This window comes from Hemiscyllium ocellatum, chromosome 13, assembly GCF_020745735.1.
Source record: "Hemiscyllium ocellatum isolate sHemOce1 chromosome 13, sHemOce1.pat.X.cur, whole genome shotgun sequence".
Taxonomy (NCBI): domain Eukaryota; kingdom Metazoa; phylum Chordata; class Chondrichthyes; order Orectolobiformes; family Hemiscylliidae; genus Hemiscyllium; species Hemiscyllium ocellatum.
Window position 1 is genome coordinate 54,831,150 of NC_083413.1, and position 12,683 is coordinate 54,843,832.

Here is a 12,683-nt window from a genome sequence, read left to right on the forward strand (position 1 = left end):
TTCAGATTTCGAGCTCCACTGTTCTTTGTCTTTCTTTAGTGTTGTTTGGTGGTCATTTTTAATATTTTTTTTAGTGTTTTTTAAATAAGTATGTTGACGATGTGCTCAGCTAACTAGATTAATCTAAGTGTCCTTGCTTTATAGTTAACCAGCACTTTCAAGAATTATATGTTCTTCATGCCACAACTATGTCGCACACTTTGAAAACTGCAGATGAGAAAGAAGAACCCCCTTACAGGCAGCAAGTCAATCAGCTGCACTCTGGAAAATCATTCCGAGTTGAAAAAATGCAACCCTTGCATTGAGGACATTCTCTTGAACAAGATCTGTCAATGTGTTATCAGTTCATTCAATCCAACGGCAGTATCCATTAATTCAAAATTTCCAATTCTTGTCAGAACAACAAATTAAATCTCATCCTAACATGACTGCCTGCACCACCAATAACTTCAATAGAATTGTAAATATAATGAGAAAGCTTGACACATGCAAGCTTTATATTATATTAATATAAAGAAATATAAAGATATTTCTTCATATTAATATCATTCATTTTTTTTATTTTGGCATTTGGACCAGTGGCATATATATTTTGATCAATGCATGCGAACATGTCAGCATTTGTGGAGCCACCTAACCTGCACATCTTTGGACTATGTGGGTTAACTGGAGCACCCATCCAGAGGGAGAATGTGCAACTCCACACAGACAGTCGCCCAAGGGATAGAATCAAACCTAGGTCCCTGGCGCTGTGAGGCAGCAGTGCTAACTGCTAAGCCACTGTGCTACTTCCACAAGAAGCTTGACAGCATCCCGGACAAAGCAGCCCACTTGTTTGGCACCATATCCTCAAATATCCTCCCTATCCAACACTGAGACTTGGTAGCAGCAGTATGTACCATCTACAAGATGCACTGCAGAAATTCAGCAACACTCTTTCAACAGCACCTTCCAAACCCACAAACATTTCCATCAAGGAAGGACAAGGGCAGCAGAGACATGGGAACACTGCCATCTGCAGTTTCCATCCAAGCCACTCATCATTCTGACATTCCTTCACTATTGCTGGGTCAAAAACCCTGAACACCACTCCTAATGGTGTTAGGAAAGCAGTTCAGCACCACCTTCTCAAGAGCAACAAGGGTTGGGCAATAAATGCTGGCCCAGCCAATGATGCCCATATCCCATGAATAAGGAATTTTTAAAAATCTGAGATCTAACATCTTCAGTAATAACAACAGCTGAGATCATAACAAAACTTGATATTTATTCCCTTCTTTGACAGTATGTCATGTATGTACTCTTAGATTTCACCTTGTGCTTCTCTTAGATGCTGTCTCATGAGCAGCAGAAATCCACTCAGTCATTTCATAAGGATGAAGGAGTAGCACTCTGAAAGCTAGTACTTCCAAATAAACCTGTTGGACTATAACCTGGTGTTGTGTGATTTTTAACTTTGTCCACTCCAGTCCAACACCAGCACCTCCACATTCATATGATTTAATCTTATCATGAACATGCTTCTGGCTCCACCTCTTGTATTGGTGCATGGAAATCTAAACAACAATTATCTGTACCATTTGTGCAAAGTAATGGGACATATTGACAGATAACTGATTTTTGCTATGCCCCCAGTGCTACATTACACAATTGCCAGCATACATTATACAATATTGGAAATTGTGGCATGTTCATCTATTGGCATTTATATTTTATATGAATTTTCTCTGGAAAGAAAGCAGATATGAGAATGGGTGAAAGCAAATTTCAGTGGAAGAATCTAAAGAGAAAATTCCAGAAAAACAATAATAATGACATCTATCTAACTTCTTGAGTGTGTTCATGTCAAATAGTTTTACACTGAATGAACCCTAATCATCTATATGCTTTTGTTTTGTGCTCAGTTAACAGTGATACCAACAGTGAGTGGAGTGAAATGAATCTTCAGCAGATTAATCTGCAGAAGAAACATGATCTGATAGACTTTATGTCAAATTCTACATGGGATGGTACAGTTGGATTTCATGTTTGATGGGTGAGTCCAACTTTGTTCTCAGATCCCTCTGTTATTGACATAGGTAAGATCGTTCAGCCTCATAAATTACTGTACCACTGACTTCAGTTAACATTTATGATTACTCACAGGAGTAAAAGTTCACAGTTTGAGCATTTTGTTTTATTTGTAAGAAATAGGTTAGGGCCCCAAAGTAATTTCCAAGTGATCACCAGGTAATGTGCAATTATAATATTCTACCTATCTGTTATATATTAAATTTGGTACATGAGGATGAGCATTTCATTGTAAACTTTCAAAGCACTGTGTCTCAGTGGGCAAGTCTATTATGTTATACCAGTTACTCTTCCAACTGCAAAGCTAAACTAAAATAGTAAAATAACTTTAACCTGTACTGGGTCTCAAATCTGTGAAACAATCGATGAGATTCACATCCCTGTTCTCAACCTTCCATCACTGTTTCATGCTATGGTACCAGGGCAATTGGCCCACAGGATAGAAGATAGAACATTACAACACAGTAGAGATCCTTCAGCCCTCGATGTTGTGCTGATATGTGAAACCAATCTGAATCCCATCTAACCTACATGATTCCATGATCATCCATATTATTATCCAATGACCATTTAAATTCCTTTAAGGTTGGCGAGTCTACTACTGTTGCAGCCAGGGCATTCCACACCCCTACTACTCTCTGAGTAAAGAACCTACCTCTGACATCTGTCCTATATCTATCTCCTCTCAATTAAAGCTATGTCCCCTTATGTTAATCATCACCATCTGCAGAAAAAGACTCTCATTGTCCACCATATCTAATCCCCTGATCATCTTGTATGTCTCTATTAAGTCACCTCTCAACCTTCTCCTCTCTAATGAAAACAGACTCAGATCCCTCAGCCTTTCCTCATACGACCTTCCCTCCTTACCAGGCAACATCCTGGTAAATCTCCTCTGCATGTTTCCCAATGCTTCCACATCCTTCCTATAATGTGGTGACCAGAACTGTATTCAATACTCCAAGTGTGGCCACAGCAGAGATTTTTACAGCTGCAACATGACCGCATGGCTCCAAACCTCGATCCCTCTACCAATAAAAGCTAACACACCATATATCTTCTTAACAACCCTATCAACCTGGGTGGCAACTTCCACAGATCTATGCATGTGGTCACCGAGATCTCACTGCTCACCCATACTACCAAGAATCTTACCATTAGCCCAGTATTCTGTATTCCTATTACTCGTTCCAAAGTGAATCACCTCACACTTTTTCACATTAAACTCCATTTGCCACCTCTCAGCCCAGGTCTGCAATTTATCTATGTCCCTCTGTAACCTGTAACATCCTTCTGCACTGTCCACAACTCCACTGACCTTAGAGTCACCTGCAAATTTACTAACCCATCCTTCTACACCCTCATCCAGGTCATTTATAAAATTGACAAACAACAGTGACCCAAAACAAATCTTTGCAGTACACCAGGATTAACTGAACTCCAGGATAAACATTTCCCATCAATACCACCCTCTGTCTTCTTTCAGCTAGCCAATTTCTTCATGTCTTATCTTGATATAAGACTCCTTCTTCCTCTTGACAAGAGATTCAATTTCTTTGGTAAACCACGGTTCCCTCACTTGACCATTTCCTCCCTGCTTGACAGGTACATACTTATCAAGGACACACAGTAGCTGTTCCATGAATATGCTCAACATTTCAGTTGTGATCATCCCCTGCAGTTTCCCTCCCCATCCTATGCATCCTAAATCTTGCCTAATTGCATCATAATTGCCTTTCCTCCAACTGTAACTTTTGCCCTGCGGTATATAATTAACCCTTTCCATAGCTAAAGTAAACATAACCAAATTGTGGTCACTATCACCAAAGTGCTCACCTTCCTCCAGATCTAACATCTGGCCAGGTTCATTGCCCAATACCAAATCTATTGTGGCTTCATCTCTTGTTGATCTATCTACATACTGTGCCAGGAAACCCTCCTGTACACATTGGACAAAAACTGACCATCTGAAGTACTCAAACTATAGCATTTCCAGTCAATATTTGGAAAGGTAAAGACCCTATAACCACATCCCTATTACCTTCATTCATATCCAGAATCACCTTTGCAATCCTTTCCTCTACATCTCTGGAACTTTTTGGAGAGCTTTCGAAAACTCACAATAGGGTGACCTTTCCTTTCTTGTTTCTTACCTCCGCCTATACTACCTCAGTAGACGAGTCCTCATCAAACGTCCTTTCAGTCACCGTAATACTGTCCTTCATTAATAATACCACGCCTCCCCCTCTTTTATCTCCTTCCCTGTTCTTACTGAAACACTGAAACCCCAGAACCTGCAAAAATCATTCCTGTCCTTGCTCTATCCATGTCTGCAAAATGGCCATAACATCCAAGTCCCATGCCACAATATCACACACCTTATTGTGGATGCTCCTAGTGTTAAAATAGACTCACTTCAAACCACCTTCCTGTCTGCCGGTATACTCTTACGACCTTGAAACATTATTTATGAACTCACTACTCTTAACCTCCTGTAGGCTGGAGCTACAAATCAGGTTCCCTTCCCCTTCCAACTTGGTTTAAACCCTCCCTCCCCCCCAGGATACTGGTACCCCTCTGGTTGAGATGAAGACCGTCCTGGTAGACTCATCTCTCTTGGTTGTGCTTTCTTTGAACCTTCATTGTTCATGATCTAACAGTTTTCAAGAAGCTTTGACAGATATTCATCCCTTTCAAGTGGTTCCTCAGGCTGGAATTAAGCACATGAGTCACCAAAATTTCTCCCCATATTTTGTTGAACAGGTTAATGGTAATGGTATGTATGAAGTAACTTCCCAGCATTTATCACTTCACAGTGTACCTAGTTCTCCTCTACCTATATTGAGGATGATTCCCACTTGGTAAGTTAGTTTTCTTTCCCTGACTGAATGGAATTCCTGAATTTGATGGATCTCTAACTCACACTTCTGACCAAAGTCAGACGTCAAGTTTTGGGTACACACTGTATACTTCAAATGAGCCGCAAAATTCTCGCCCAGACCAATTCCTAATTTTGAGTTTTTGGTTCCAGCCTTCATTGGTGTTAGATTTTCAAGCAGTCAGAAAAGGTTTGGGTGAATACCATGAAAATTGAAATCCATAACTTGCATGTCATTTTTGTCAACCATATCCTCGACTAGAGGTTGGATCAATCAGCAGCCACTGGTGCATGTCAGGCAGAAAGAGTTGCAGAGGAGGCTGCAACCCATGAACTGGTCATTCTGTGATGCTGGGCACAAACTTTGAGGAGTTTGTACAGTGAAGCTTGAAAATGGGGTTATGACAGGGTGATTGGGAACAGACTGGGGATAGTGATCATTGATCATTGCAGAGAGGGACCTGCAGGGTCAGTAATAACAGGGGACTGGTGATCATTGAGAAAGGGCCAGATTTTAGGACAGGATTTAATCATCACGGCTGTGGATATTGGTTATACTGGGGACTGGTTAACCAGACAAAGGTTATGATTTTGGCACAGTCCAAATGTGATCAGAGATCCAGTCGGAATGATATTTGTGTAGGGATGTCTGTGCCCTCCGTGCACCAAGGGAGCAGATCACAGTAAGTTTCTTGTCTCATTTGAAGCCAGTCTAGGGCTCATGGAGAGAGCTGTTGCAGTCGGAAACATGAATGTTCATCAGGCAGGGGTCTGGACAGGTAATGGCTGATGCTAGTATGTCAGATCGCATGAAAAGTAGACGGCAGTTGTTACTTTCATTCACAGGAACTAAGGGGGAAGGGGTGTTGGGGGAGAGGGGTGACAGATAGGCAGGTGGAGTCACACATACATAGGTCATCACCAAGCAGTGTAAGTGTGAAGGCTGTGGTTCCCAGGAGGGGTATCTAGAAAGGACAGAGGGATGTTGGGGGGGTATTCGGTGGCAAGTTAACACTGAGGAGATAAGCCACTGGCAGAGGACCGCATTGTTATTCCAATTGTGTAACAAAAGGATAAAGAGCAATGTTGAGGAGAGTAGCTGTGAAGGGATTCACAATGGGCAGCTAAGTGAGCTAATATGTGAGGGAGGGTCCTACATCTGTAACCGCTCATTGGGTATTCAAATGGGAACAGCTTATCCTGCAGCACATATTGTCTTGGCCACACAAACATGAAGGTGCCGATGTGCTTTGAATATAGGAGTTGGGAGGTCATGTTGTGGCCGTATAGGACATTGGTTCGGCCATGTTTGGAATGCTGTGTACAATTCTGGTCTCCCTGCTTTTGGAAGGATGTTGTGAAACTTAAAAGAGTTCAGAAAAGATTTTATAAGAATGTTGCTAGGGTTAGAATGTTAGAGGCTGAATAGCCTGGGACTGTTTTCCCTGCAGTGTCGGAGGTTGAGGAGTGAAATTATAAAGGTTTATAAAATCCTGAGGGGCACGAATAGGATAAATAGACAAGGTCTTTTGCCTGGGGTGGGGGAATCCAAAGTCAAAAGGTATAGGTTCAAGGTGAGTGAGATAAAATTTTAAAGGGACCTAAGGGGAAACCTTTTCACGCAGAGTGTATGTTTGGAATGAGCTGCCAGAGGAAGTGGTGGAGGCTTGTACAATTACAACATTAAAAAGCCATCCGGTTGGGCATGTGAATAAGAAGGGTTGAGTTATGGGCCAAATGCTAGCAAATGGGACTAGGTTTATTTAGGATATCTGATCAGCATGGACAAGTTGGACTGAAGGGTCTGTTTCCCTGTACATCTCTATGACTATGTCCTGGCTATTCTGCAGCATTGACCATCTCATTTCTATCTCCCTGGCAATGTCACTGCTGGGGAATTCCCTCAGGTGTACACTCCTGTGCACATTGCCAGCCAAACAGTAAGCAACGATGAGGGCGAGGGGGTTTAATGTGACATAATGAGCAGATGCCATGCACTCATTGCTACTCTTGCTCCTGCATGGTGCATTTGGCATTCATGGTACAAACCCACATATTTAAATCCACAGCCACTACTTTGTTCCAGTCCCTTGCTAAGGGCAGACTTACTATTAGCTGTGACAGTGTCCTTCAGTATATATTACAAATCACATATTTATCATTCATCTCATCTATAAACTTATTGTGTTTTTCATCCCTTACTCCTGCATCTTTTGCAAAAATATCTAATCTTCTGGAAGATAGATAGCCCTCCCCCATCATCATTGCTCACTGTTGCCTCGGAAGCTATAACACAATTAATTTCTTTGTCTTCTAAGTTTCTGCCCCTGCTGTCAGCAACACTTGTTTTTTTTTACTGGAAAGATTAGAAAAATACAATAATGTTGTCGTGTAAATGGAAATGCACAGATTTTCCAAGTATAACAGCTGTCATTTTCATCATCCAGTTGCATATTTCACAGCATTGGCTTATTTAGTCATAACTCTACCTTATTCGATGCTTATATCCATGCTAGTGAAATTACTGATTCCAGTTATCTTACACAGAATGACTACGTGTTTCAAAGATGCTAGTGTGTTAACTTTCACAAATCTGATACTTGGTAGAACTCTCAAATTGCTCAAAAATTTGTTATTACTCAGAGATTTAAGTCATATTTTAGCCAGTTTATACCACACACAATAGATGTGCATCCTTTAGTGATTGTAAGGAAATCAGCTAGGTGGACCTCCAGAGTATGAGTTCCCTGATTGGGGCTGTTAATCTGGTCTGACAGATAAGGACAGGAGTGTCAAACATCATGTTCTCTCTGAGAGCTGGCTCTGAGGGAGTTGGATCAGTGTCAAGGACAATCCACATGTAAATACAGGGTGATTTGGTGATGGGTTACCAGCCTCTGTGGAGCTATTTCATTGACAATGAGAGAAAAGTGCACTCCTGAAGAAATTTGCTCGCCACAGTCTTCTTTGAGTTGGAATACGCATTTCTGGCATCATGCAATTGTTTGGGAAGTTTGACAAATTTGATCCTGCCATCAAAGACTGGGTCCAGCATGTGGAAAGAATGCATTATTTATTCTGGGCAAATAACATTGGGGCTGATGAAAAGCAACGAGTAATTCTCCTGGCAGCCTGTGGACCCATAGTTCTTTTGGTTATTAGGAGCCTAATCTTCCTTGAGGCACCAGATTCGAAAACCTTTCAAACGTTAACAAATTTAGTTAAGAAATATTATGACTCTAAGCCTCATCTAAAGACACTAATCAGTTTTATTCAGTAATGCAAGAACGGTGGAATATGTATCAGGAGTTTTGACAAGTTTAAGATAACTGACAGAGGCATGTCACTTTGGTTTAATCCTTAATGAGATGCTGAGAGACTATTTGGCGTGTGGAATTAATGATGTAACCATGCAAAAGTGCCTATGAGCTGAAGCCCATCTGGACTTCATGCAAGCGCTACATCTGGCTTTATCATAGGAAAATGCAGCAAGTGGAGCATATAAGTTACAGGGTATTCCAATTGATGTGGACATCCTTGCCAGGCCAACTGAATTTGGGGAATACTAGTTGAGTAAAGGCAATTTCATATCATCAGTCAGGACATATCCTGAGGAGAGGGACTCCAGGTCAACTTACAGCAAAACCCCGAAACCAAACCAAACCTTGACCAAATGGTTAGAATTTCTTTGGGATCAAGTGCAGTAGAAAATTGTAGTTGCTGCCGGCATGCGGACACAAGACAGCAAAAGAATCCCACTCAACTGAGCTTTTTAGAGTTTGGATTCTGGGTAATCCAAGATGGAGGATGGGAAAGATTTCTGGCTGTAACAGCTGCTCCTTTTTTGAGGTATATTAGGTGCTGAAAGTGATTTCCTCAAATTGCAGCAGCAGCAATTACTGTTTTATATGCTGTTGCATTGTTTTGGAACTTTGGGGAAAAAAGGCCAAAACAACAGCAGCTTTAAAAGGAAGAAGAACAGACAAAGGAAGCACATGGTGAGGTCATTGAAGGAGAGACAACCTGCACAATTACTGCCTTTGATGTTTGAATTTGTGTATCACTGGACATCGGAGTGCATCTGCGAAAATTATCAAACAGTGGAATTCACAACTGATCTTGGAGAAACTGTTGGGCGAAGTTCAGAGCACAGAATCAGATAAGTTAATCATTGTTTTAAATGTGGCCTACAGAGAATCTGCAGTAGTGAGTAGAGTAGGTTCTTTCTTGATTATATGTTTTTGGAGATATGTCTCTTGATTAAACTTAAAATATTGGCCATAACTATTCATTTAAACTTGGGCGGTGTTGGTAGAGGAATAAGACGGTGTAATTTTCAGGGTCTGTAGATTGTGAAGGAGCAAAACTGGCCTTTTAATAGAGTGATATGTACTTCTTGTCAGATATGGGAGTTTAAAGAGAGTTTAATGGTTACTGCAGATTATATCTGCCATAAACGCTGCTGGCTGCAAATGTTATCAGATCGAATAGATCGGTCCCTCAAAGGGCCCCTCAAAGATCAGCAAGGTGGCCTTTGTGTGGAGCCGCAGAAAGTGGGGGAGATACTAAATGAGTATTTTGCATCAGTATTTACTATGGAAAAGGATATGGAAGATATAGACTGTAGGGAAATAGATGGTGACATTTTGCAAAATATCCATATTACAGAGGAGGAAGTGCTGGATGTCTTGAAACGCATAAAAGTGGATAAATCCTCAGGACCTGATCAGGTATAACTAGAACTCTGTGGGAAGCTAGAGAAGTGATTGCTGGGCGTCTTGCTGAGATATTTGTATCATTGATAGTCACAGGTGAGGTGCCGGAAGACTGGAGGTTGGCTAACGTGATGTCACTGTTTAAGAAGAGTGGTAAGGACAAGCCAGGGAACTATAGACCAGTAAGCCTGATGTCAGTGGTGGGAAAATTGTTTGAGGGAATCCTGAGGGACAGGATCTACATGTATTTGGAAAGGCAAGGACTGATTAGGGATAGTCAACATGGCTTTGTATGTGGGAAATCATGTCGCACAAACTTGATTGAGTTTTTTGAGGAAGTAACAAAGAGGATAGATGAGGGCAGAGAGATAGATGTGATCTATATGGACTTTAGTAAGGCATTTGACTAAGAGCCCCATGGGAGGCTGATTAGCAAGATTAGACCTCAGGGAATACAGGGAGAACTATCTATTTGGATACAGAACTGGCTCAAAGGTAGAAGACAGAGTAGTGGTGGAAGGTTGTTTTTCAGACTGGAGGCCAGTGACCAGTGGAGTGCCACAAGGATCGGTGCTGAGTCCTCTACTTTTTGTCATTTACATAAATGATTTGGATGTAAGCATAAGAGGTACAGTTAGTAAGTTTGCAGATGACACCAAAATTGGAGGTGTAGTGGACAGTGAAAAAGGTTTCCTCAGATTACAACAGGATCTTGATCAAATGGGCCAATGGGCTGAGAAGTGGCAGATGGAGTTTAATTCAGAAAAACGCGAGGTGCTGCATTTTGAGAAAGCAAATCTTTACAGGACTTATACACTTAATGGTAAGTTCCTAGGGAGTGTTGCTGAACTAAGTAACCTTGGAGTGCAGGTTCATGGGTCCTTGAAAGTGTAGTCACAGGGAGATAGGATAGTGAAGAAGGCTTTCTTTTTTTGGTCAGAGTATTGAGAACAGGATTTGGGAGATCATGTTGTGTCTGTACAGGACATTGGTTAGGCCACTGTTGGAATATTGAGTGCAATTCTGGTCTCTTTCCTATTGAAAAGATGTTGTGAAACATGAAAGGGTTCAGAAAAGATTTACAAGGATGATGCCAGGGTTGGAGGATTTGAGCTAAAGGGAGAGGCTGAACAGGCTGGGGCTGTTTTCCTTGGAGCGTCAGAGGCTAAGGGGTGACCTTATAGAGGTTTACAAAATTATGAGGGGCATGGATAGGGTAAATAAGCAAAGTCTTTTCCCTGGGGTTGGGGAGTCCAGAACTAGAGGTTTAGGGTGAGGGGTAAAGATATAAAAGAGACCTAAGGGGCAACTTTTTCATACAGAGGGTGGTACGCTTATGGAATGAGCTGCCAGAGGATGTGGTGGAGGCTGGTACAATTGCCACATTTAAAAGGCATTTGGATGAGTATATGAATAGGAAGGGTTTGAGGGATAGGGGCCGGGTGCTGGCAGATGGGACTAGAGTGGGTTGGGATATTTGGTCAGCATGGACGGGTTGGACCAAAGGTTCTGTTTCCATACTGTATATCTCTATGACTCTACAATTATTCTATAATTAGAATAAGGGAACTCATGTGCTGGTATCTCAGAGAGTACAAACCATAGAATGACCACGCCATCTGATTTGGAACAGATATATTGCTTAGCAACATCCAAATCAGAACTGATCAAAATAAACATCCGATTAAATGGTCACCTGGCTCTAATGCAAGTTGATACCTGCATGGCTGATTCAGTAATCGCAGAATCAGTCTTTAACAGTGATTAAGGGTTTGGTCTTATATGAGAAGCAGCTGGTTCAGTGACCACCAATTGTGGTAAAAATCTCAGATCCAAGCTTGATGGGGAGAGATTAGTTGAGAAGGCTTCACTTAGATTGGCTCAACATTTCTCAATTAGAAAATGTTTGCCTGGGTGAAGTCCTAATTAAATATCTGGATTTTTTCAGGAAGATCCAGGGACTGTCAAAGGACACAAGACCACCTTGCATATTGACCAGGAAGCAATTCCATGATTCTGCAAGTTCCGCCTAGTGCCATTTGCATTATGGGCAAAACAGTAGGCAGAAATCAGGAGGATGAAAAGAGAAGGTAGCATCAAACCTGTCCAGTTTGTGGAATGGGAGGCACTGGTCATACAGATTGTGAAGCTTGGTTCACCTTTGTGAAGATTTTAAATGGACAGTAAACTGCTTCTGGCAGCTGAATAAATACCCAATCCCTCACATGAAGGATTAATGCACAAAGCTGGCAAAGGGATTGTCCTTCATGAAGTTGGGCATTTATCGTTCCCAGACATATGCTACAATTAATACCAATAAGGGCTTGTACCTACATAGGAGACTGCTGTTTCAGATATCGTCAGCCTGTGCTATTTTTCCGTGGACAATAGGTAATATTTTTCTATGTTTACTCCAGGTTGCCATTTATCTAAGGAAGATGTAGGAGAAAGTGAGAACTGCAGATGCTGGAGATCAGAGCTGAAAAATGTGTTGCTGGAAAAGCGCAGCAGGTCAGGCAGCATCCAAGGAGTGGGAGAATCGATGTTTCGGGCACGATTCCTGAAGAAGGGCTTACGCCCGAAACATTGATTGTCCTGCTCCTTGGATGCTGCCTGACCTGCAGCGCTTTTCCAGCAACACATCTAAGGAAGATGTGCCAATAACAGGGAAGACCAATAATAAGCACTTAGAGAGCTTGGACAGATGGATGCATACAGTAGAAGAGAAAAATTTCTGTTCCAAGCACCCCAAGTGATCCATTTGGACCAAAGAATTAATAAGACTGGATTACATCTGTTGGAAGATAAAGATCACAGCTGTCCTGGCTCCCAAATCTGTAACGGAATTTAGGTCTTTCCTTAGGCTGGTGAAATTTAAAGCAAGTTCATACATTACCTTGCCTCCATCCTGACACCTTTGCATCAACTCTTAAAAGGGGTCAGCCTTGGAAATGGTCACATAGCCAAGCTGCAGCTCTCAAGGAAGTGAAGAAGCAGCTATCATCCTCAAAGGTGAAGGC